The sequence below is a fragment of the Plecotus auritus genome, assembly GCF_963455305.1.
Source record: "Plecotus auritus genome assembly, chromosome: 3".
NCBI classification, from domain to species: domain Eukaryota; kingdom Metazoa; phylum Chordata; class Mammalia; order Chiroptera; family Vespertilionidae; genus Plecotus; species Plecotus auritus.
The window spans coordinates 134,150,615-134,177,319 of NC_137772.1; the positions used below are offsets into that span (position 1 = coordinate 134,150,615).

The 26,705-nt window shown below is 47.6% G+C and overlaps 1 protein-coding gene and 1 long non-coding RNA gene across 5 annotated transcripts in view; one reads left to right on the forward strand and one right to left on the reverse strand.

Moving 5' to 3' along the window:
- KCNA6 (potassium voltage-gated channel subfamily A member 6) overlaps positions 1-26,705 on the forward strand; it is a 59,324-nt gene that overhangs the window by 6,198 nt on the left and 26,421 nt on the right. The window contains exon 3 of one of the 4 annotated variants that reach the window (XR_013960075.1): positions 25,397-25,765. The exons of 1 other annotated variant lie outside the window; for it this stretch is intronic. The gene's annotated coding sequence lies outside the window, so the exon portion shown is untranslated. Of the gene's footprint in view, positions 1-14,051; positions 14,156-25,396; positions 25,766-26,705 lie in introns of those variants that run through there. 2 more of the 4 variants (XR_013960076.1, XM_080659093.1) reach the window with 2 other exon arrangements.
- LOC308245623 lies at positions 3,665-7,255 on the reverse strand. Its single transcript, XR_013960302.1, has 3 exons — positions 7,147-7,255; positions 6,085-6,154; positions 3,665-3,825 (listed from the first exon to the last, which is right to left on the reverse strand). It is a non-coding gene; the product is annotated as an uncharacterized lncRNA (long non-coding RNA).

Here is a 26,705-nt window from a genome sequence, read left to right on the forward strand (position 1 = left end):
AACTCAGGGGTGACCCTCTAACTGCCTTAGTTCACTGGAAGGTTCTCACAGTACCCAGCAGTCTCTCTTGTGCACTGAAGGCAGAACAGAAGCTAGGACATGAATCCCAGTGGTGCAAGGTGCAGGGGACCCTCCTTGACAAGCTGAATTAAGATTCCCCACCAGTCTGTGAGAGAGCTATGCACTTTCCTTGCTGGAGGTCAGAGAGCATAGGGTAAGTCCCACCTGAAGCAGGACATGGGGGGACTTTGGGAGTGGGATTGGAGGTTTTCTATTTTTTATTGATTTCATAGAGGAAGGGAGCAGGAGAGAGAGAGAGAGAAATATCAATGATGGGAGAGAATCATTGATCAACTGCCTCCTGCATGCCCCCTACTGGGGATGGAGCCTGAAACTTGGGCATATACCCTTGACCAGAATGGAACCTGGGACTCTTCAGTCCACAGGCCGGTGCTCTATCCACTGAGCCAAACAGGCTAGGGGGACTGGAGGTTTTCTAAACCAGGATTGTGGTACAAGTTGTACAACTCTATAAATTTAAAAGAAAAAAATCATTGATTTTGAAAAAAAAAAAGTGACAAAGCTAATACCTGGGAGAGTTACAGCATGGCTGGGGGAATGGTTTGGATTTATAAATCTAGAAGTGCAGCATTTTAAAAGATGGACCAGACTGAGTATCCAGAATGGAATAACAGTTTTTTTCTTCTGCCACAGAGGGACACTTTAGATCCTTCTATACAGTTGCTCCTTGCTACTCATGTATAGCGCCAAGGACTGATTTTTTTATATATATATACAATCAAACGATGGTGGGATTTACACATTTGTTTGTTTTTGCTCTAAAGATAGGTCAAACTGCCTTTGGTAGATGCAGAGCATAATTAGCATTATTAAACTACAACAAGTATGTTGCTCATTATTTATTACATGGGACTAAGGCAGTGAATCTGCCCAAGGGATTTCTACTTTGCTGGCAAAACAAAAATAAAAACAACAAAACCTCCACAAACAAACCAAAACCCCACCTAATCTCTGCACCTGTGAACACAGACTTCCTTAAGAAATTGCACAGGAGTCAGGACTTTACTCGCTCGGCCTCCTCCCTTTCCCTGCAGCACTCATTCCCTTCCACAGCCCCTGGGTGGGGGTGGGGGGAGGCAGGGGGGCGGGTCCCGCAGTCAGGTGCTGCCTGCACACAGAAGTGGGGGTAGCCGCCTTCCTGCAGACAGTTCTCTTGCCTTTCTTGCCTTTCGCTCACGAATCCCTGCTTTCCCCCCCTTGGTGCTTTTCCTCACATGACACCTAGTCCTGCGGCTTATCTTTCCTCCTTCCACTGGCTGAGCCCTTGTTCTTGGCAGTATTTCTGTCGCCCGCACCTGCATGTAAATGCCAAGTAGAGAATTTTGTCCTCCCCGGACAGTCTGGCTGGAACTGGTGTCCGGCTCTGATTGGTTTTGACTGCGTGTTGCTGCCCCAGGAAGCAAAGTGTGGTCTCACTCCAGCTTGTCAAGGTCTCTTAGGGGAGGAAAAGAAATGCGTTCTTTAAGCTGTAGAATTGCCTCCCTCCATCCCACTTACACCCGCTGCCCCAGGTTGCACAGCTGCTCAGGCCTGGAGCTTGGGCTTAGCAGAGACGGAGTGTCCCGGATCAGGCCACGGGAATAACGGCAGATGGGCTCTTGGTTCTCATGTTACCCTGACTCGCGATGAACCACTTCCCCCTTCTGGACTCGAGGACTCTGTGGGGTTGGGGAGTGTGAGGCCCATTAGCTCTGAACTCCCAGAGAAAGGCGTTCACCCTGCGTCTCCATCCCTTCTTGACCCTCATCTCCTTGGGACCCTAAGGGGAGCGGTTTAAACCTAGCGGTGACTGATCCAAACAGAACAGTGACTCCCTTATTCCCAGAACAGAAGAGAAAAGGGACCTTCACTATAGTCAGTATCATCAATACTGGTCTCACCTTGGCTACCTCGTCACCTATCTGGGGCCTACCCTTGGTGGGGTTTATAACAACAAAAACACTCTTAAACACAACTCCAAGCTCATCATTGTTACTATGGAGAGGGTTTCCCCAGCAGACACTCTCTGCCGGCCCCTAGCAAACGTCTTGGAACCTTCAGCAGCCTCCACTGCAGGCTGCAGGGAGCATAGACAGACCTCGGCTCTTTTGGCGAGAGCGAAGCCGACATTTCAAAAGGAAATTGCAGCCACGCAGTCTGCTGGCGCTGCTATTTTTGACATGCTTGCTGTTCTGGGCTTGACAACCGCTGTCTCCAAGAGACGGACAAACCCGCTCTTGGCAGCAGAGACAGTTTGCTTTAAAAAAGAGCATAGGAAGACAGCCCTGCACTGGGAGGGCCGGAGACCTGCCATTCCTCCCCTCTCCCTGGGAAGCCCAGCCCTGGGGAGCCGGGCCAGTTCTCAGGCCGGAGGTGCGGTCCGCTCCCTGGGCATTCTCACTCTGCTTCCCTCCCTAGTGGGGATAGTTCGAACAGGAATGACAATGCACCATTCATTTACTAGTAAAATGCACAGCATGTCATACAACAAAGAGTTAGGAGCATGGACTTGGGCCAGATTTTTGGGTTCACATCCCACCTCTGCCACTCACCCTGCTGGGTGACATTGAAAAAGTTCTGAAATCTCACCTGTTTCCTTCTCTGTCAGGTGGAGGGTTATAAGAGTATCAATTTCACAGAGCTGTTTTGAGGATTAAATGAGTTAGTATATGTATAATGTTTATGTAATATGTAACACTAGGTACATAGCGTAATATGTCACAATGTGTAAGCACTATAGGAAGACTGGCTGTTATTATCATTGTTATCTTACAGCAACCAGATGAGGTGGGTAGGTGAGGCACTGTTTCCCTCTTCGACAGGTAGGACAGTTGAGGCTTAGAGGGCACGATCAAGGGCAGTAGCTCATGTGTGGTCCGTCGTCCTCAGGAGAGAGATAATAGAACAGAATGCGGTGAGGCTCTGGTTGGCAGCAAGCAAGAAGGCATAATGGACTTGTGGTTCCTGGAAGTATATATGAGCTTTTATTTACATGCCAATTTCTCTCCAACGGAAAACCAGTGTGTGTGCTCTGCTTCTTTCCCTGTGGGCTCTGAAAACATGTAGCTGTCTATACATCTTTCCATGGACTCTCCTCACTACCCTTGCTCTCCCCTCACCTCACAAGTTAGCATTCCCAGGGGTTGGCACTCCACTAGAGCCTTCTTCACCCATTTCCTTGCATCTTCCTCCTGGGGACAAATTCAGAGCCTTACAGTTAGCCCTGGGGACAGAATCCGTAAGCCAGACCACCGGCTCAGACTTTTCGTACACTGTTCCAGGGGTTTTCCAAATCCCACCTCCCCTGGTTCTCATCCTCAGCACCCCCCATGGTCCCCCCCCCCCATCTATTCCCTGGTCACCTTCACATCCACTGTACCCTCCCCCTCACTGTAGGTGGGGACACCCTGTGACATGCCTCAGGTGTGTTCCAGGTTCCATTTCCTCCTTTCAGGTGGAGGAGACAGGAGACTCCGGGGTCAGAAGAAGCTGGCTCCCCCTACTCCTCTCAGTGTCCCTTTGATTCCACTGTGACTAGAGAGCTTCCTTAGCCTCATCGGGGCTCCCACCCAGGCCAGAAGGCTCTGCTGATGCTCACCTCGTCCCCACAGCTTCCCATGAGGACCAGCCCAGGAGAGCAGAGCGGGAGGGATTGCCTCCCATTTCAGCTCAGAGCCTCTTGGCTGGCTTGCCTTAGGAGTCTGGTCTGAATCACCGCTTGGTAGCTGCACCTCATTTAACCTTTCCAAGCTTCAGTTTTGTCATCTGCAAAATAAGAAAGCTAATTCCATTTGCTTTCTGTGAGGTTGTGAGGGAACGGGTTTAGCAGGAAATAAACTCTCCGCTGAGCAGGCTCTTCCCTCTGCCAGGCAGCTGGAGAGGCTCCAGACCCTGAATAGCCACTGGGGTGGGGCTGGGCCACCTGCACTCTCAGAGAAAGGTAGGGTCCCTGTGACTTCAGTTTTGTTCTCTCAAACATTGAAACGAAATATGACATAAAAAATCAACTCAAGATAGCTAGCTATTTTATCAGAAGGCTCTTTGCCTAAAGGATTCACAGCAGCATCTCTTTAAATAATTGCACTTACCATGTGATGTGATATATAGAAATGCAATCTGAATATATCTTGTAAGGATAGAATGATATATTGGTAACTAGAGGCCCGGAGCACAAAATCATGCAAGGGGGGAAGCGGGGGGATAGAAGGGTGGGACTGACCGGGGGAGGTTGGCCCCACCCCAAGGAGGGAGCTGGCCCTCAGCCCCCTTGGGAAAGGGACAGCGTTCGCTGCCACCCACCCCTGGTTCCCCGTCCTAGCCCAGGCCCAAAGGCCCTGGTGGGGTCAGGAGAGGAGGTGATGGTCACCAGGCTGGGCGTGGAATGGACACCAGACGCCGATGCTACAATCAGCTCCCCACCACCATGCAGTTCCCTGCCTCCCCCTTCCTCCTTCCTGGAGCTACACTACCACCATGGCAGGCAGGCAGGCAGCCCCAGGGAAGGGAGAGGACAGGAGGGAGACAAATCTTTGTGTCAAGGGCTGACTTTCAATAGATCTGTGAGGGAGCTGCTATGCTACATACGAAACCCCGATCCAGAAGCAGGTCTCTACGAAGGGTTTAGCACCAGGGGCTGATGGGGGCCGGCTAGGGGGAGGGGCCACGGGAGGTTGGCTGTGAGAGCGCACTGACCACCAGGGGGCAGCTCCTGCAGACAAGAGCATCAGACCCTTCCTGGGGGGAGCAGACAACCCACAGATGCAGAGCCGGTGGTCAGTGTGTGTCATAGCAACTGGTCGACTAGTTGTTCCGGTCGTTCTGCTCTTTCGGTCGTAACGGTTGCTTAGGCTTTATATATATAGATTTTTTTTTTCAACAGTTTTTAACCCAAGAGAGATTCAATTGCCCCTTCCTGGGAGCCCAGAGCATTGGGAAAGGCAGTGCTGAGGCCACAGAGGGACAGAGTGTGGGGTCTGGAAGGGGCCGTAAATGCCTGCCTCGCGGGAGCAGAATCTGAGGCCGGGAAGTGGGATGCTAGCCTCCCCTCACACAGGTGCTGGGCAAGGCTGTCTAGGACGCTGTTTTCTGACTCCGACTTCAGTATATTTTTCCATAGAAAACAGAAACCTAGGCAATATTTAACCATTTTTTTTTTTATATTTTATTGGTATTTTACAGAGAGGAAAGGAGAGGGCTAGAAAGCTAGAAACATCGATGAGAGAGAAACATCGATCAGCTGCCTCCTGCACACCTCCCACTGGGGATGTGCCCGCAACCAAGGTACATGCCCTTGACCGGAATCGAACCCGGGACCCTTCAGTCCGCAGGCCGACGCTCTATCCACTGAGCCAAACCGGTTTCGGCTTTAACCATTTTTTAAGCCAACTTTATTCACTTCCTACCCAACCCAACCCAACTCCTTGCCTGCGCTGTCCACAGGAAATGGTATTCAGTGCCTTTGTAATTCATCTCTCCTCCCTGACTTCCCTGGGCGCAGAGGCAGCAGGCCTGGCTAGAGGAATCCTTAATCAGATAACCAGCTGCTGGATGTGGAAGGAAGGTTTAGTAACTGTTACTCTGCAGCCGTGGGCAAACTACGGCCCGCGGGCCGGATCCGGCTGTTCTATCCGGTTCTCTTGCTCTCCCCTCCGCTCCTTTACTTTGAATTTATATTAGTTCACACAAACACTCCATCCATGCTTTTGTTCTGGCCCTCCGGTCCAGTTTAAGAACCCATTGTGGCCCTCGAGTCAAAAAGTTTGCCCACCCCTGCTTAGAGAGTACCAAAGGTGCCTGCCCTGTGCAAAGAGAGGCTGGGCCCGGGCTCTGGCCTGGGCGGCAGGGCCTCAGCTCCCAGCCTCACTGAGTGAGGGGTCTCTAACCTTTTGGGTCTTTACTCTTTCTGCTAAATGTCCTGACGGGGCTGCAGGACACTGTCATAGGTTGGAAACCGGGAACGCAGAGGCGACTCAGACTTCTCTGTTTTAGAGAGGAAGGAAGGAATGCAGAAAGTTAGCATCTTACCCACGAGCGCCGGCTTCTGATGCCCAGGGAGCAGAATCAGCTTCGAGGCTCTTCCCTGCCCTTTGTTGTCCTGGTAGAAAAAGAGAAGTTACTGTTGGGTTACAGATCTCTGTTATAAATCACAGGGAGAACAAAGTTTCCAGAAGTCATGGTAGCTGAGCTATAAATCAAACAGGCGCTCCCCCGCGCTGTAGAGGCAGTCCGGCATGGCTGGGAAGAGAAAAGTCTGGCGTGCTGGACACATAGCGTGTGTGCCCCACAGGACTGCTCTGTACACTCAGCGCAGGGGTCCCATTTGTCCACACGTGCGCATGGGGATCCAGGCCCTCACCCACACCCAGCCAGACTCCGCTCCTGGGGGTCACCCTCTCCCATCTGGAAGTGTATTTCTTTTTTTGTTTTATTTTATTTTATCTGCACCTGCAACCTCTGATTCATACTTTTACATGCTGCAGACTTCCAAATAGCAACCATGGAGCGCATAGCCTAAAACTGTGCTGGCTGCTCCTGACACCAGGGCTGGGGTCACTGACTCCTGGCCAAATGTGACACAACATTATAAATACTGAATATGACAATTACGTTTCACTAAAGCTGGGAAAACATACTATAAATGTTGGAATATTTCACATGCAGTGCTGGATTTTTATTTTTATTTTTGGAAAAACTAAAGGTCTGGTCTCATTGTTCTTGCAGTTTGACTTTGCAACACCAGCCAGCAGGAGCTGAGCGCAGCTGCCCCTTCAGTGGGGTGTGGGCTGTCCTTTGCCCTGTGCCCACTGAGGCCGGGCCATCTGTCATTTCATGTGTCCACAGTTGTTTTCCTGTAGGTGGGAAACACTTCCCTCTGTGCATTTCTACTACCGGTTAGAAAACAGACTCGGTGGACCCCGTGCATGAGCCTGCTCAAGAAGGCCTTCCTGGGTGATGCCGTTAACGGAGTTACAGTGGACTGTTAAATGGGGGGAAGCAGGAGTGGCTGTTAGAGACAGACAGTGAGAGCAGAGTGAGGGCTGGCAGCCTGCAGAGACACAGTCACAGCTCCCGAGGGGACAGACTTACGCGATGGCCTGGAGAGCAGGGGCCTCACGGAACCGGCACTGGCTCAGCTGTGCTCTCTGCCCGCTGAAGGAGGCGGGGAGATGTGTGATGCAAATAAGGATTTCCACCTAAAGTGATTAAAATGAGAAACAGGCAAACTTTGGTGTTTGGGTATTTCCTATTTGAGGATGACCTTCTACTTGAGTGATGCCATATAATGAGATATCACTCTGTTCCTGCCCGAGAGGAGGGGAGAGAGCAAAGAGCGGCATTCACAGGTGGGATCCTGTGGCTTTCCCTGCGATTGGGTCTCCCCCCAGCCACCGGCTCTGCATCTGTGGGTTGTCTGTTCCCCCCAGGAAGGGTCTGATGCTCTTGTCTGCTCCTCCACCAGCTTGCCCCGGACTCGGACTCCGTTCTTTCTTCCAGGGCTTCCCTACTGTGATCAGAGATGAAAGGAGAGAGGATGTAGCTATTCTTGACCTGCTGTTGCCTTTGTACCTGATCCTTTTCTGGACATCTTGGGCTGAGGAGGAGTTTCTGATATATGATTGCTCCTTTCATCATTAAATCTACTAAAAGTCAGAGCAGGTGGACTGTGGGGAAAGTGGGAATAGCATCTAATTCTGGGTCCATCACTAACCTGCTGCATGACCCTGAGCAAGTTGCCTGCCTGGCACTCAGCAATGCTAGCTTTAGTATCATTCTCTGGCTCGCTGTCTTCATCTGTAAAGTGAGATGGTTGGGTCAGACAACTTTGGATTTCTGCTCAAATAAGTCTACAGATGCTCAGCTTATTCATTAGATGTACAGTTGGGTCCCTTGATAACTTGGCACACTTGATTACTTGGCTTTTGCCACCAGAACGATCTGTTTTTTGTTGTTAATCCTCACCTTGAGGATATTTTTTCCCCATTTCAGAGAGACTGGAAGGAAGGAATGGAGGACGAGAGAGAGAGAGAAATATCGATGTGAGAGAGACATGTCGATTGGTTGGCTCTTGCAGGTATCCTACTGGGGCCGGGCATTGAACTTACAACCCAGGTACATGTCCTTGACTAGGAATCAAATCCCTGACCCTTCGATCTGTGAGCTGATACCGGCCAGAGCCAGAAAGATCTTTTAAAAAGAAAGCTGAAGTTACTAAAATTCCAACTTTACACAGAATCACTGAATTTCAGAGCTCATCTTCTCCAGCCTCTTATTTTTTAGACAAAAATCAGAACTTAATGCTTAAAAATATACTGAGCAGTTTATAGCGCCATTTTGAAAGAGATGTAATATTTTTTTATGTCATACCAAGTATGATACATTGCTTTGCTTTGCTTTGCTCTGACTTTCCCTCCCTCCTGCCTATTTTTCTTTGATGAGGTTCATCTTAGTTATTAAGTGATTCCAGATCTCTTTTTATTTTAAAGTTGCAAAATAAACATTCCTTCATTTTGGCTGTGTCAGCACCTTGGCCTCATGATTGGAAAAATGTTGGGCACAGAAAGGAAAGGCATTGCTATATTAAAGAAGCAGGAGAATGCAGACCAGTAGGGGTGCTAACCAGTAACCCCTGAGGCCCTGTTCCCCACTGCAATGGAGTCTGTTAACAGACAAAGGGTAAGGAAGTTGGTGCAATTTGTTGGTATCCTCAGATAGAGGAGAAGCTGGTTCTGTCCATTTCTGGGAAAAAGCAGTGACTCCCCTCCCCTGGCCACGCAGGGGGCAGGCATTGAATTAATGCCCCTTGGTGACCCGCAGTGGCCCTGGACCGAAAAGGCTCAGCTGGATAGAAAGCATCTGGCTCTGCAGGTCCAGGCCAGGATGCCCTCTGAGCTGGTCCCAGTCCTGCCCGGCTGCACCAGCCCCCAGTGCTTTTTGGTGTTTGGTCACCCCCTCACCCATGCAGTGTCCCTTCCTCCTGGCAGCGCAGGCTGCTGAAGCAGCAGGCCCTGGAAGGGATGGAGAGCCCTGTGGGCTGCTGAGGCACTGCCCCACCTTGAGCAAATTGCCTGAAATAAACATTTTATTTTCTGACTTTCATAAAAAGTTAGCACACTTCAGGAAAGTATAAGGACAAAAAATGAAAGTCCCCATGACCACACAACCAGAGACATTCAGTGTTCACATTATTGGGTTTTTCTTCTGGACTAGCTCTGTCTTAGTGTATCTATATCTCTAGAGAGATCGTATTGGATTTTATTTTAGAAACTTTATATTATGTCTCTAACTTTCTCATGCATTTATTTATTACATAACCATCCTATAGATGCACCATTAGTTTGGTAACCTACCCCTCTTATTAGACATTCAGTTAATTCTTCTAAAACTAAATGATGCTACAGTGACCATTGTTAGCATAGATACTTGTTCACATTTATGACTATTTCTTTAGGCTGTATTTCTATGAGAGTCAAAAAAGTATGAAGAAACTGAATGAATCATTTTCTAGACTTCAGCTTCCTCACCTACCATAAAATAACAGAAGCGATAACAATGAGAGCAGCCATCACATCTCGGCATATATGTGCCAGGCACACTGCTGGGGCCTCTGCATCTACTGGCTCATTTCATCTTCCTGCAGCCCCGTGGGTATTTCCATTTCACAGGAGCCACTTGCCCCAAGTCACACAGCCAGTGAGGAGGTGGTGGGATTCAACCCAGGCCTCTGGTTCTGGAACCCTTGCTCTTAGCTGCTGTGCTAATACTGCCCCTATGAGAGGAGAGAACGAAATCGAACATAATCCCCAGGGTCCCTTTCATTTCTAACATATCTGCCTTCTTCAATTCTATACTTGCAATGTTTCCAAGTTACACACTTGCCTGGTATCAGTTATCCGGCTCCTTTAATCCTCTTCATTCCCCCATTTGTATGTTTAATGAGGTTGCGGTGTGTGTGTGTGTGTGTGTGTGTGTGTGTGTGTGTGTGTGTGTTTACATAATCGTATGAATATGACAGAGTCAACAGAGAGAGTGTGAAGCAGGAAAGCCTGGACAATCCATGGGCTAATTAATAAAACACTGGTAACCTGTGCTGTTACTTATAGAACACCCATCATGGTTTCTCTTTTATCTTAAGGCTCTCAAGCTCTTTGGCTGGGAAATTTGTAATTTTATAATTGGACTGTCTCCAGTGGAGTAGGAGTGGGATTGGATGTGGCCATCTAGTGCCCCCCTATCCCGGAAGCACACGTCTGCATACATCATCTAAGGAGGACCCCCTCCCCTGAGCTGCTGCTCTGCCCTGCTGTCAAGAGCATTGCTGGGCATCACTACTCATCCTGCAGGGAAGGGGAGAACCCACAGACTTGCCCCTGGATGACATGTCCCCGCTGATTGCAGATTGCCAGACGTCCTGGAAATGCTCATTCATGGGATCTGAGAAAAGCCAAGAAGCTGCTTTTTAAAGATGTGCTCCCAGTGCTGTATCTTCAGGAAGCTTGGGGAGTTTGGGCAGTAGGTCTGAATCGTCCCAGGGCATCAGAATCACCAAAAATTCTTTTTTTTTTTTTTTTAAGTACCACTTCCTACCCCCTCTGCTGTCTTATCTTATCTTACTCCTCTCCCAATTTGAATAATTGATCTAGGGTGGGGCCCAGGTGTCCCATTTTTTGTAAAAGCTCCCAAGGGATTTCAGTGTCTAGCCAGAGCTGGGGACCACTAGTCTAAGAAATTCTACGGATGATGATAAAAGAGCTTGTACTTCATATTTTACAAATCTCTTTCACGGTTGAAATAACAATCCACTAAGGTCAGTAGAGCAGACATTATGATGTTTGCCTTGAGCCCAGAGAGGTTGACTGAGTTGCCCAAGGTTGCACAGCTTCTCCCTCAGTCAGCAGCAGCTGTTCTCTGCCCAGCCCAGGCCAGTCCTGCCAGGCCCTTTGGAAAAGAGCCGTCTCCCACCCCATGAAGATCTTCCAGGATGAAATCATCTTAGCTCCCATCAGCTGCCTCTCCTAATGCTGATGCTCAGGGGGCCTTTCCTGTTCATTCTCATCCACATCCCTCCTACTGCAGGGAGCCGCTTGCAAAGTGCAGTCAGGTTTTTCTCCCAAACGACGTCCCACTTCGCAGTGAAATAATGGCACCTAAGGACAGCACGGCACCCACAGCGGTCTGACCTGCAGCCCCAGATCTAGCGCTTCACTGCTGTCCTCTGCAAAAAGCACCGCCATTGCAGGAGCAAGGAGGGTTATCTCCAACAGCAGCTGCCCAGGGCCAAGTTCAATTTCCTCAACTGTCGCCTCCCATCCTGAATAATTTCTCTTATTCACCACCAAAACTTCTCTCCCCTGCACCCACTGCCCTGCCCGCCCTGCCCCCAAGTAGTCTGAAAGCCCACCTGTGTCCATGCTGTGAGACGGCTCTGAGTGCTGGAGGCCCCTGCAGGGCTGCGTCTCCAGTCGGGACATCTGGAATGGATTTGAGCTTAACTAGGCAAAGAAAAATCTAACCAGGTCACCGCATGCACCCCTCTACCGTCCTCCACCAGCAGCCAACGATTGGCTCAAACTCTCTCCTGACTCAAACCAACGACTGTTTCCCTTTACTCTTCCTCTCCTTGTTCAAACCTTTTCCTTTGCACAGGCCAGTCCTGGAGAGGCTCCCAGCGACTGCAGGCGCTCAGTGTCAGAATCTGCAGATTCTCTCCCTGGGGTGCTGGGAGGAGGGACAGGAGGAGGCGGGGTTTTGCCTCAGGCAATGCAGGCAGCAGTGCTGCACGCTGCATCAGGAGGGAAGAGGTCAAACACTGATACCTCTGACTTCCCTTTATGTACCCATTTAGCAGCCCCCTGACTGAGATAGAGCCACCACCCAGCAGATTCCTGCAGCATTAAATAGCATTCTCTCCTCCCAGGGCCTGCCCACCGTGGGTTGTTGGTTGATTTGCTAGGTTAGTGCACAGGATCAATCAATGTCCTTGATGACTTTTGACACCCCACCCCCAATGACTTTCTGGAGAAACACCTGCTAGTAAGGCTGCCCCCCACCCCTGTGTGGCTTTTCTGCCAGGTGGGAGGATTGGGAGGAGGGAAGAGGAGGATAGGAATGACAAGCTCTTTTCCCTAAAGCAAAGGATGCAGTGGAGTAGTTTTCCATGGCCCAGAATGGCTGGCTTGGTGAAATTTTAGCATTCTGGTTGGATGTCATCAGATAGAATGGTTTCCAAAGGGTCCAAGAGCCCTTCGCAGTCACTTCCTTAACTGCCCTGTCACCCACGAGGCTGGGCCTCCAGCAGCCAAGCTGGCATTGTTGACCTGTCCTCTGACGTGGTGGAGGGCTGAGGCTGAGGCGACCTGAGCCTGTTTCCTAGAAGCCCTGACTTAGGACAGAAGGTTCTGGTTCAGCCTGGGCTAGTCTCTCTGTGGAAAACCTCCCAGCCCTGGGAGTTGAAAGGGGTCTGCTCCACCATCAACCTTCACTTTCTCATTTTATAAATGAAAAAAATCGTTGAGATCCTGAGAAATCATTTGATTGGCTCAAGGCCACATGACTATCATGGTTTCTTTATGACAGAGTTGGTTCTGAAGTCGCAAGTGTTAGCTCACTTATTCTCATGGCTGAGATGGGACACCTCTACAAATAATCTCCTAGGAAAGTCTTCATTCAGCTCAGACTTGGAGAAAATCACAGTAGCCAGGCACTGCATGGGGCTTCGTGGGGAGAGCACAGGCGTCAAACTGTAGTCGATAGAAACAGAGGGGGTGGACTATGCTGTAAGTGACAGTGGGGCATGGAGGTGAGGCAGGAAGGATGTTGAATTCTTCCCAGGCTGGAGGCAGTCAGGGAGGTTTTCCAGGGAAGTAGACATACCAGTCACGCTTTGCAAGATACATTGGGATTTGCAAGATTACTAAAAGGAAAATTCTGAATAGAAGGAGTGACTTGAACAACAACAACAAAAAAAGCATGGGAGCCTGAAAATGGGCTGATGTGTCCAACGAACCAGGAATTTTGGACACATAGGGAGGGAGAAAGGATGCAGGGGAGGCTAGAAAAATTGGTTGGACTCAGTTTGGGAAGAGTCGGAAGCTGTGAGAGGTTGGATTCGTTCTGAAGGCCGTGGGAGAAAGCAAGAGTGTTAAATCACGGGCATCTCATGCCCAGATCCCATTTTGAAGTGATCCCTCTGGCTGAAGTGAGAATAGGAGTGGGAAGGAGAGGGTGGAGACCCAGTGGGAACAGTGGCTGGCATCGCCATAGCGGGGAGAGGTGGTCCACTCTAGTCTGGAGGAATACTGTATCGCTGACATTGTTTATAATTGCTGGGACATGTGAAAAAAGGCAGTTTTATTCTTGTTTTTAAACTCTCTGCGGACAATGCGTCCCTTTATTGCCTGTATGGGCAGACCTCTCTCAAGGCACTGAACTTGCTGTGCCACTGATGGAAGGCTCTTGCAGGAATCAAGGCAGATGAGGTTACAGTCACTCATTGAGCATCTGCCAGGAGCTCATGGGTGGACGGGATGAGTTGGGCCCTGAAGTTCAGAGGTGGATTTGAAAAGAACCTTTGTATTTGGGGTATTGCTAGGCCAGGCTGCAGAGACTGTTCTCTCCATTTCTCAACAGAGAAAAGCACGCATGTGCACTAGGAGGGCGTGGAGTGAAGGTGGGGTGGGATGCTTGTCATCATCCTATTGACCTTGGGGGTGTAGTGTCACAAATTCCATCCCCTTCAACCACACTGGTCGCCTGTTGACCCTCTCTAGGAGGCTGCAGTCCTCCCCCAGCCCTCTGGGATGGTGCTGTAAGGAACAACGTCTCTTTTGTTCCTGGAACTTCCTCCATAAAATATTCAGGGCTGCCAGGAAATTGGCAAGTGGAGATGTTTGACAAATAGATTTATTCAGAAACAAACCAAAAAGCTTGGCCTGCCAGCCTCCATCCCCCCAGGCTTCTATAGTAACCCCTGGTCCCCGCCTTTGCTCTTTCAGGGGAAGTAGCAGCATTATGCCACTGACGCTCCAGGTTGCAAATGAGGATTGTGGGCGCTATTGCTGGAGAGCAGAGACTGAGGAGGGCAAGAGCACAATGAACTGTGATATGATAACCCAAAGGACTCAGTCACTTCTGGAAAGTGAGAAACTTGATTGTATGGGTTTGCTATTGACCATGTGACTTTGAGTAGAACTAATCCTCCATCTGCTGTACCTGAATTTCTTGAGAGGTGTGTTGGGTTATTGTGAGAAGTAACTAACCCAAGATGATTGCACATAGAATGTCATGTTACAGGTTAATGTGCATGAATAATTTCATTTCTATACTAGAGGCCTGGTGCACGAATTTGTGCATGGGTGGGGTCCCTTGGGGTGGGCTGAAGGGATCAGGCTGAAACTCACAGTCCAATGCTGCCTGCAGCTCCTACCTGCCGCTCCCACTCATCCCAGTTCCACTGGGACTGCCATGGACTCATGCCCAATCAGTCCCAATGGGAGAGGCTCGCACCCCTAGCAGCGCTCACCAGCTGTGAGCCCTGCGTCTGGTGCCCTCCCAAGGGGTGTGGCCTATGGGATTGGGCAAAACCAGCTCTCCAACATCCCCTGAGGGGTCCCGAATTGTAAGAGGGCTCAGGCCAGGCCGAGGGACCCCACTGGTGCACGATCAAGGCCGGTGAGGGACTGCAGGAGGGCTCCAGGGCGTGTGCAGCCCTGTCTCGCCCAGTCCCAATCAGGGTGATTGGGGTCGGCCGGCTGGGGAGGGATGCAGGAGGTTGGCCAACTGGGGAGGGACTGAGGAAGGGCTCCAGGGCATGTCTGGCCCATCTCGCTCAGTCCCAATGGGCCAGACCCCAGCAGCAAACTAACCTACCAGTCAGAGCGTCTGCCCTCTGATGGTCAGTGCACGTCATAGCGAGTGGTTGAGCGGACTTAGCATATCATTAGCATATTACACTTTGACGGGTTGAACAGTCGACCAGTCACTAGACGACCAGACACTTAACATACTAGGCTTTTATTATATAGGATTTTTAGATATTTATAAGAAACAAATTATCTTTGGGGAATCTAGTGATTTCCTTGTCTCAGGTCTGCATGCATATGTTCATGTCCAGCTTGTACAGTTTTAGGCAGTGTTTATATAAAGCGGAAAATTTGCAATTATCCAGTTAACTTCAACAATGGAGTTGACTTTAATTAAACTTTAATTAATGCTTTGAGTTGCAATGATGCTGATTGGTATTTGACATGACTCAGGTGAGCCAAGTAGTTACTTTTGGATCTTTTTTTTTTTTTTCAGCCTTGCCAAAGCAAGGTCTCCAAAAATTAGGTTGCCCCCCCCCAAAAAAATGGGAGAGAGAAAATATGCTGCTTTTGGATCTTGATCCTTGCTTGGAAATTAGAGAAAATGGTAGTAATAGGTGATGTCCTTTGCCCACTTTAAACTGAGGTTCTGTTTACGCAGTTTTCATATACTTGGCTTCAAATCAGAGATATTGTGTGAAGTTAGATTTTCTGTTGGTTATTTTGGCTCAATTAGTAGTGAACCCAAGCCCAATAAAAGGATTCTTTCTGTGGTGTGAGATTCGAGTGCAGAATCCAAAGTCTAGACTAGATGGTACAGTGGAAGAATGTAGATTGGAGTCTGACACCCTGGTTTCATCCATCTAGATAAGTGGTTTTGGGTGAATTATTTAACCTCATGGAGCCTCACGTTCTTCATCTGTGAAATAGAGAAAATAATGTCTATTTCAAAGAATGGGTGGCCTTATGCGTAAGATAATGTATTTAAAATGTCTTAGACACAGTAAGTGATTAATAAAATGTAGCTATTATTATAATTAGACTAGAGGCCCGATGCACAAAAATTCGTGCAAGAGTAGGCCTTCCTTCCCCCGGCTGCTGGCACCAGCTTCCCTCCAGCACCCGGGACCCAGGCTTCCCTCCTCCGGTTGCTGGCAGGCACCTGGGACCTGGGCTGCTTCCTTCTGGCTTCCTGCAGGCACCTGGGACCCGGTCTGGCTTCCCCCTGGCCCTGGCTTTGTCAGGAAGGACGTCCGGAAGACATCCAGTCTAATTAACATATTACTCTTTTATTATTATAGATTATAGAGCTTAGTTGTTGATGGTCCTGTAATTAATTGGGTCCAGTTAGCTTTCTTTTGGTTATAAGAGACTAAATATGGTTTAAAACCACTTAATCAAAAAAGGGAAATTTATTAATTCATATAGCTGTCTAAACTTGGGTTTCAGTTGGCAGACATCTATAGAGCAGGGTGAAGCATGGGAGGTTGTAGGAATTGAATGACTGCTTAGTAAAGCCACTAAATTTAGTAAATGCCCAGATTAATTTGAGATATAGCTCTAACTGCTGAATTTTTGTAATTTATTGAAAAAAGCTGAATACAGGACATTTAGGGTGTCCTGAGAAAGCCAATACAGAAAGCAAGGCAAAATCATTAAATACAAGACTTGTTTTGTACATACAGGACGCTTTCCAACCCTATTCCTAAGTGTATTTCCACCTATAAAATTCTACTCATACCTATAAATTAATGATAGCCTTTGTTGGAGAATTCGTGATAAATCTAAGGTCCATGCTAAGTTACTTGAAATAATGAACTTCTTCAAAAATGAAATAAAATTGGGCTTCAGGTACAGGGTGATCCAGGAGGTAAACTTTCCCCCTCTCTATTAATGCAGTTCTGCTGTGTGTGTTGGCTTCAGATGGTGGTAAGATGGCTAGCAACTACAGACATATATCCTCTCAGGTTCTGGTCCAATAGAAAGAGTGCTTCTCTTGACCCCCCAAAAATCCATGACCTGATTTCCATAAGTCAGAATTCTACCTCATCCTCTTATCTGGGCAGATTATTAGGCCAGGGGAATGGTATGCTCTGATTGGACTTATCTGGGTTACATGTACACCTTTGGAGCCAAGGTTGGACTTAGTTTTACCCAAAGCACATGGACTGAGCATAGGGTGTGGAGATGGTTTCTCCAGAGGAATATTGGTGCTCTGTAATGAAAAGAAGGGATAAAACAGATATAGGGTAGCCAAAAGAAAAAAAAGAAACACCTCCCCATAAAACACAAATAAACAAAAATAGCAAATATACATTCAGGTTCTTCTGTGGCTTAGGCAAGAGAAAGATGACATAGCTTAGGTAAATCAACACCAAAATAGGAAGAGGAACATGCCCACAACTTTAGGTAAGGAGGTCCTGAATCTGTCTACACATGGACTCACTGCTTCCGATTGTAAGATTGTATAAATATCAAAGAATACTTTTGCATAATTCTTTTTGGAGAGTTACTAGTACTTTTACTTTCAAAATTATAATAGCATTATTATTTTGTTTTGATTATTAAAATAATGTATGCATGAAGGCATATAGAGCAAAGTAAAAGTCACCAATAATCCCACAATCCAGAGGTGACTCCTGTCAACATGTTGGTATAGTTACCCAGATATTTTTCGTGTATGTGAGTTGCACATATAAAAGATTTAGTTAAAAATAAAATCAAACTTAAAATTACTTTATTAGCTTTTTAAATTTAATGTTAAATCCTAGATATCTTTTCATATTAATAAATATAGATTTAAAAAACAAAATTTTAAGGCTGTATACATTTGAACAAAAATACTATAACTATGTACTCATTCTTTATAAGCAATATGGTAATAATATGCTTACCTGTATGTGTTTACCTATTATCTAATGATTTTTTGTGACTCAATTCTTAGAAGTGGAATTGTCGTGCTAACAATTTTGTATGGCTTAAATGTTTTGATGTGCATTACTAACATGCCCTTCAGATCATTGCTCCCATACTGGGTAGGGTGGCCAGATAAAATACAGGATGCCTAGTTAATTTGAATTCCAGAAAAGAGTGACCACTTTTTTTGTATAAGAAGCTTGCAAATATTCTAAAATGATCTGAAACTGAAATTTAGCTGCAGTGCTTATACTTTCATTTGCTAAATTCAAGAACTCTAAGACTGGGCAAATCTCAGTTCACAAACCCAGCAGTGGCTATGCAGCTTCATTGCCCAGAGGGGAGCCCGAGCCTCAGGTTTGGACATATGTATGCACCCAAAAGTCAACCCTCCAAATTCTGCCCATCTCCAGGGATGTTAACCATCTAGTGGTGTTTGGATCCCTGCTCTTTTCTTACTGCTGACCTCTGACCTACCTGTTGTGCCCTCACGTGACCTTTCCTTTGTGCAAGCTCCAATGTCTCACTCTTTTATAAGGACACCAATCCCATGGGACCAGCCTCACTCTATGACCACACTTAAGCTTAATTACTTCCTTAAAGACCCCATCTCCAAATATAGCCACACTGGGGGTTAGGGCTTCAGCATATGAATTTTGGGCGGGGGGTAGGGGGGGGCACAAACTTCAATCCATAACACATACCCTTCAAGGAATCCTCTCTTTGTTGCTTTCAAACTCTCTCCAGGAGCGCATGCTTTGAAAAACAAAACAGGCAACCTCTGCTTATGAATAGAGTCATAAAATTTGTCAGTTGAACTCAAAACTTAGAACCTTAGTACATTATTTATTTATCAAAGTAATGTATTTGCTAAATAATCTTTTTGTCACACAAAAGCCACTTTGTGGGAACATAAGAAATGCACATAACATATATATATATTTATGCATAAAAAGACTAGAAGTATGTTAGTAATAGTAATGGTCACAACTAATGATTACAAATATTACCTTAAATCCTCGCACTGTGAGCAGCTTCAATCATTATTCCCATTTATCAGGTGAGGCACCAAGTAAGTGACTGGGCTAAGACCAGCTCTGTGCAATTGCAAAATCAATGTGTTATTTTTTGTGTTGAAAGGATATACGTGATTTTCAGTTTCTTTTTAACATTTTATGCAGTGCCTGAATTGTTTGCAATGAGAATGTATCTTTTAGGACAAGAAATAATTATTTCCATCTTGAAAAAGGATAATGCTGGTTATAGAAACTGAGAGACAGACAGACCAAAGAAATCACCAGCTCTGAATGAGTGTTTATGTTACGAACCAGTTCTGAATAATCTAATTTAGTTGAGGAGGGGGACTGTTAATTTGATGGGCATGAAATAGTATCTTGTTTAATTTGCATTTTTATTGAAAACTAGAGGCCCAGTGCACGAAATTCATGCATGGGTAGGGTCCCTAGGCCTGGCTGGCGATCAGGGCTGATTGGGGCCTTCCACTGCTGGCCGGGGCCTTCTTCACTCCGCACCACCCCCTGGTGGTCAGTGCATGTCATAGCGAGCGATCGGTCTCCTGTATGAACTTCCAAGGGGGCAATTTGCATATTAGGCTTTTATATATATAGATTATAACCTACATTTGGTCTTAAAGATAATGGTGGAATATTATTTGGTCATAAAAAGAAGGAAATCTTGCCATTTGTGACAACAGGGTTGGAGTTGAGGGCATTGTGTTAAGTGAAATAAGTCACACAGAGAAAGATAAATACTGTATGATCTCACATGTGGAATAGAAAAATAAAAATAAATAAATAACACCAAACTCACAGAAAAAGAGATCAGATTAATGGTTATCAGAGGCAAGGTAGGGGGATTGGGTGAAGGTAAAAACTTCTAGTTTTAAGTAAGTAAGTACTAGGATGTAATGTACAACATGATGACTATAGCTGACACTGCTGTATAGTATATTTGAATGTTGTGAAGAGAGTAGATCCTAAGAGTGCTCAACACAAGGAAGAAGGCAATTTTTTCTTTTGTAGCTATATGAGATGATGGATATTAACTAAACTTATGTGGTGATCATTTCACAATATATGTAAGTTAACCTTTAAATTATATAGTGCTGTATGTCAATTATCCTGTATAATAAAAGCCTAATATGCTAAGTGTCCGACCGTTAGACTGTTCGACCAGTTACTATGATGCACACTGACCACCAGGGAGCAGATGCTCTGACCAGTAGGTTAGCTTGCTGCTGGGGTCCAACCGATTGGGACTGGGCGAGATGGGCCAGACATGCCCTGGAGCCCTCCCACGGTCCCTCCCAGCCCTGATTGTGCACTGGTGGGGTCTCTTGGCCTGCACCCTCTCTCAATTCAGGACCCCTTGGGGGATGTGGGAGAGCCAGTTTCAGCTCAAACCCTGCAGGCCAGGCTGAGGGACCCCACCGGTGCACGAAACCATGCACCAGGCCTCTAGTAGATCAATAAAACTGTAAAAAAATATATAGTGGTGGACACAAATCCTGACAGTTTTCCTGTGGGTGTCTGCATATAAACCATAGTCTCCAACGTGCCATATGCCACTTCTCCACCGATCTGGGGATGCACAGGGATTTGGTGATGTACCCGAAGGGAACAAAATTTTATCAAGCTCAAGGTTTCAAGGAATGCCAGATTCCACATCACTCACAGAAATGGCAAGAATGGTTGTGAAAAAGCTTTTGAGCCTAACTCTGAAAACAGTGACAAGAGCAGCGAGTATAGACAGGAGATTGAGAGGGCCAGTGATTCACACTGGGTCCAGCAGAAGGGAGGAGCATTCAGATCGTGGTCCCAGCTTTCCCCTGCTGATGTAGCAAGGTCCACACTCTGGGACTGCAGCCCAATGGAAGACGTGATCCCTCATAGCTATTGCCAGAGACTGCTTTGGGGGCAAAGGAAGGAGTATTTTAATAATACATAAATGAAAACTCTCAGCTTTAGTTGTGTAATCTATACTAATAAAAGAGAAAGATGCAAATTGACCATACCTTCATGACACCCACCAGCCAATCAGGAGTGAGTAGGCAAATTAACCCAACAAAGATGGCATATTAATTTGCATACACAGGCACCGAGCAGCCCGCACTGCCCCAGCCACTCAGGGCCTCTAGGCAGCATGGGAAGGCTGAAAGGCGGCTCCGGCCGTAGCAAAGTTGGTGCGGACAGCCAGGGGAAGGAAGGCTCATTCTTGCATGAATCTTCATGCATCGGGCCTCTAGTTGCATTATAATGCAGGCATAAAAAAATTAAGACTCCCCATGGCTATTTTAGCTTGTGTCTGAGGGGAGTTAATGTAAAAGAAGACACCTGATAGTCTTATCTATATACATAAAAGCCTAAGTTACCATTCGACCAGTTGGCCGTTCGACTGTTCGACTGGTCAACTGGTAGCTGTGATGTGCACTGACCACCAGGGGGCAGATGCTCAATGCAGGAACTGCCACCTGGTGGTCAGTGCGCTCCCACAGTGGGAGCGCCACTCAGCTGACTAATGGGTGCCAGACGCTAGGCTCATGGCTGGTGAGTGTTGCTGCGGCAGCACGAGCCTCTCCCTCGGATACTCCCCCTGCACGCCCCTCCCATCCAGACTGGGACCAGCATCAGGACTGACTGGGTGGGAGCCCGCAGCTGCTTCTTGATCATGGATGTACCAGTATCGCTCTAGGATGGGCGTGTAGAGACTGCAGTGGAGTGGCAGCGAGCCTACTGAGCGGCGGCGGTGGCAGGCACAGTGGGGCCAGGATGGGCTTGGGCTCCTCCCTGGCCACCTGCCGCTTCCCACACTACTACATCCCTCAGGGGATGTAGAACTGCTGGTTTCTTCTGAGCCCCACAGGCCAGGCCAAGGGTGCCCACCAGCGCATGGGCCTCTAGTTCTTTAGAACGAACTTTAAGAATATTTGGTTTGTCATACAATTCTAAATAAGTAGAAATAAAACTGGATGGATTCAAACTTGTTTTACTCAGCAAAGGCTTATATTAGTACTGGATTATCAGGTAGTGTAAACAAGTGAGCTCAACATTAGATGCTCACATTTAGAACCCCCGAGTCCTCTATCTCATGCTGGATTTAGAATTTTGCTCATTTGCTGACAAATGGTCATTCTTATGGTGGCCCTGTCAGCCATTCAGTGTCACCATCTTTTCTCTTTTTGTTGCATTTGTGCCCTTATTTTACAAAAATAAGGGGAAAGAGAGCATAGGTGTTAAACTTAATAGCACTAAGACAAGATAAAAATCATCAGTTTTGTTTACAATGGGGAATCTTCAGCCTCAATCAGTTGTGCACTGGAATTCAACCAATGGAGTCTGAGCTGAAGTATGAAGGAAGATTACATATTTGAAGATCATATGTGAAGTACAGGAGATATATTGTGAATGATTGTGTTTAGAAGGCAAAGTGTGAGGAAGGATTTATAATATGTTAGCTCGCCAGGATAGAAACCCCATACAACACATAGTCTTTTGTGTCTTTTATGTGAATACATATTTCCAGAATTTATGTGTGAAGATGGGACTGGACGTCTAGAGAGAGTGAGTGGCAGGGCTTTAGAGAAAAAGCATGTGGTCTCCTAGTCCTAGAATTGTAGGGTAGAGATGAGACAGATGACTAATTGTTATACCCAAGCATACATATTGGTTGTTGCAGTAATAAAAGGAAGTATTTCAACAAATTATTCCATATGTATTTATTGAGCCTCTACTATGTATAGACAATAAGGATATAATCCTATCTAATAAAGAGGGAATATGCTAATTGACCCTCATGCTGTCCCAAAGATGGCAGCACCCACAGCCAATGAGGGAATATGCTAATTGACTGCCCCACCCTCAAAGATGGCAGTGCCCACAGCCAATAAGGAGGGAATATGCTAATTGACTGCCACACCCTCAAAGATGGTGGCGCCCACAGCCACAAGATAGTGGCGCCCAGTCCCCTCAGCTCTGCCAGGGTGGCAGGCGCGCAGCCAGGCCAGGCCCACCCTCAGGTGGGCCAGCCACTCCGCGCACCTGCCTCCGGAGTCCCCCAGTCCCTTCAGCACCCCAGCCACCCAGAGCTGGCCTGAGGCGCAGGCAAGCCTTGGATGGTGGCTGCCCAGCTGCCCAGAGCCGCCCGAGGCTCAGGTAACCAGGGCCAGCTGAGGCTTGTGCTCTCGGCAGTGGCAGCAGCAGAAGTGTGATGGGGTGTTGCCTTCCCCTGATCGCTGGGTCACCTCCTGCCCCTGATGTCTCCCGGACTGAGAGAGGAGGCAGGCCGGGCTGAGGGACTCCCTCTCCAGTGCATGAATTTTCATGCACCGGGCCTCTAGTGGTAAATAAAACAAATGATTTCCTGCTTTAATGGAGCTTATGATTGTGTGGGGGTGTTAGTGTCAATGGTGGGGGTGGAAACAGATGTTAATCCAATAAGCCCAAATGTAAAATTGCAATTGTGGCAAATGTTACAAAATACAGAGATCCACATACCTGTACTATAAGACCCTAAGATAGGGGGCTTTGACTAATGGCTCTTTAGCTGATATTTGAATGATGAACAGGAGGTAAATAGGGAACGGTTCTTGAAACAGCATTTCAGGCAGAGAGAACAGCGTGTCCAAAGATATGTTCCCCCTGTGGTGGGGGAATGTGGTGAGTGCAAAACTGGGGTGACATGGGAAAGGGCAAACGTGGCGCAAGGTGGAAGGGCTAAGTGTTTTATCTCTAAGGTGAAGGACGGGAGGACGAGCCCTGTGGGTGTGTGGAGGGACGGGATTCTAAGCAAAGGGAATAGCAAGTGCAAAGGCCCTGCGGTGGGAGTACAGATGGTGTAACTGAGGAACAGCACAGCAAAGTAGCCCCTGTTTCTGGAGCAAGGTGTCAAGGGGACAGCAATAAGGAATAAGATTAGAATGCAAAGTTGGGCCATCACTATTGTGTAGGGCCTTGCAGGCTGCTATAAGGACTGACTTTACCCTGGGGACATTACCTTTTATCTTTGTATGAAACTATATGCCCACTTTCTCTGCTTCCAACATAATTGATTGGTTAAGTCAATGTTTAATGTATATATTTATCATTACTATCAAATATTATTTTCTGCATTGCCAAGCAGTGTACTATGACAATGTTCACTTAATCTCTTGTAAACATTTTGTTGATAATTCCCTAATTTTCTTCACCTGCTTAATTTTCTGTGTACCTATTTATAACTCTTTCCAAACTCCCCAACAGAGTTGGAAAACCCATCTAAATGCGATTGTCCATGTGGTTGAAGCATCAGGCTTTCTCTGGGTTCCTTTCCCCTGGAGTCTTGCATTCCGGAGCCTCCCATTCTCTCTCTCCAGTCTTGCCTGCTGTCTAAGCCTCAGCACAGCTGTGTCCTGAGATTCACTGCCTTCTCTCCATTTCCCTGCACATCTTTTCTTTCATGGTGTTTCTTCTTTTGATGAGGCAAACCTTCCACAAATTTTATAGGAAAGGGTAAAGGGCAGATACATTTTTGAAACTTTGCACGCCTTTATTTAATTCTAAAATTTCATTAATGATTAGACAGTGTAAAATTTCAGAATAGATGTCATTTTTCTTCAGAATTTTGAAGGCATTGCTCTGTTGCTTCTGAACACCCGGCCTTGCCATGAGAAGTTGATACTTTTCTGATTTCTTTGTATGTGACATTTTTTTTCAACTTGGAGTTAACATCTTCTCTTTATCCTTGGTGTGTTGCAATATCATGACTTTGTACCTTGGTCTACGTGTATTTGGCATAGAGGATGCCTATTATATTTAAACTAGAAGCCTGGTGCATGAAATTCGTGCATGAGGGGGTCCCCTCAGCCCAGCCTGCACCCTCTCCAATCTGGAACCCCACGGGGGATGTCTGACTGCTGGTTTAGGCCCTATCCCTCTCACAATCCAGGACCGTTGGCTCCTAACTGCTCACCTGCCTGATCGCCCCTAACTTCCCCCCACCCCGCCAGACAGATCACCCGTAACTGCCTCTGCCTGCTGACCTGATCACCCTAACTGCCCCCCCCCCTCACTGCCAGTCTGGTCACCCCACGCAGCCTGCTGTTCAGTCATTTGGTCGTCCCTCACTGGCTGAGGGAGGAGCCAGGCCGTGGCCGTGGGGAGAACTCTTCCCTGAGGAAGATTATGCCTGACATACACTGAGGGTCAGAGATGGGTCCTGGGACCAGGGTGGACGGTGCTGGGTGTTAGACAGCAGGGGCCCCGGCTGGGTAGATTGTATGGAGCCTTACTTCCCAGGGCCTGGAGTCAAGCTGAATGCTATCCCTGGAGGATGAAGGGGCCGCTAAAGGAGGATAGCTAAAGACACAGTATACAAAGGCAACTTCCGCAGGACGACTTCCAGCTTCATGTGCTCAGCAGGGCCCGATGGGTTGCAGGGGCCCTTGTGGGGCCCGTGATGTGGTTTGAGCAAACAAGAATAGGGGCTGAGTGAGGGACCATTGTTCAAATGCCAGGGCAGCTGAGGGAAAAGCCAGAGGCGTTCCCAGGTTTCTTGGTGCCATTCCTCTTGCAGCTCACCCTGGTGTCACTAACTACACTCCTTATGTTCTGATTCCTCCCTGACAGGGAAAAGGCTGGCACAGTGGTCCAAGCAAGGACACCTACACGTAGGTCTGATAGCGGCTGGACAGAGGGCCTGGACCCTTGACTTCTTCAGAAGATGGGATCCCTCCTTAGGTGATCTGGCCTGACACCCCTCTGTGGCCTCCCACAGCAGTGACAGCTACGAAAAGCTGAGACCGAGCCCTCCAGCGTTAAAGATGGGCCCAGAAAGTTGGAGTGAGGTTGTATGGGGAAGTGAAAGCTGGTGGTGTGGGCAAGAGACCAGGTATGGGGAGGTCAGAGGTCAAGGGATGCCAGAAAGTGCATGCCACAGACCCATCCAGGAAAAAAGTGGCCATGGAAGACTAACAAATAAACATATGGCAAAGTCTCAGAGGCTATGTGTTTTGCTATATGAACACATCAACAGCTAAGTTAGGCAGACAAATTAAGTAGGCATGACAAAATCAGGCAGGTCTCCAGCATGCTAGGACACCTGGCCAGCTTCCTGGGCGCCGCCTACAGATCATCAGAATAGGTGCTTGATTGCCCTGGGCAGCAGCCCCCACCCTGACAGGGGATACTCCAAGAAGGCAAAATGTGTAACCCATGGTCTAGGAGTTGTCTGCCTCTTATATGTACAAGACTTCAGGCAAATGTCAAGGTTGGAGTTCCATTCCCCATGGCTCTCCCAGGGCCCAGAGGTACTGTATGCAGGTCTCCCGGTAACAGGTGGGCCTGCTTCCTAGTGTGTGACCCACACTGCTCTTCTTGTCACCGACAGCCCTTCCCTCCTGGCTGGTCCTCAGGGAAGAACAGCAAGGTCACTTCTGGGAAGTCCCTCCTTCTCACCCACTTACCTCCCCTCAGGTCCTGCGAGGCTGCTCCCACAAGTAGACTCTCATCCAAGTAGCTTTTCCTCTTAGTGACAAAACACAAGGTTGATTTTCCTGCCCTGAATTTACTTTCGCCATGGTGTTGCTGGAGTTATGGTCCACTTTCATGTCAAGAATCCCCCAGATACCTTCTGAGTGCCCCGCTTTGTTACCATGCTGCAGAAGTCTCAGCAGCAGGGACCTGAGCCTTAGCCACATGCCCGTCTGATGTCCAGCAGAGCTCCTGACATGGAATCATCACTCACAAAGTGTCTGGTGAACCCGTGAGTGAGGACATGACTAGATGAAGTGAATGACTAAATGACTCTGGTTAGTAGATACAGTTAAGACACTTTCATACCTGCACCCAATTCCAATGCTGGGAGAGGGGTTTCTCAACACCAACAAGTAATTCTCAGACACTGCTCCCCCCACTCCCTTTTGGATGCCAATCGCAA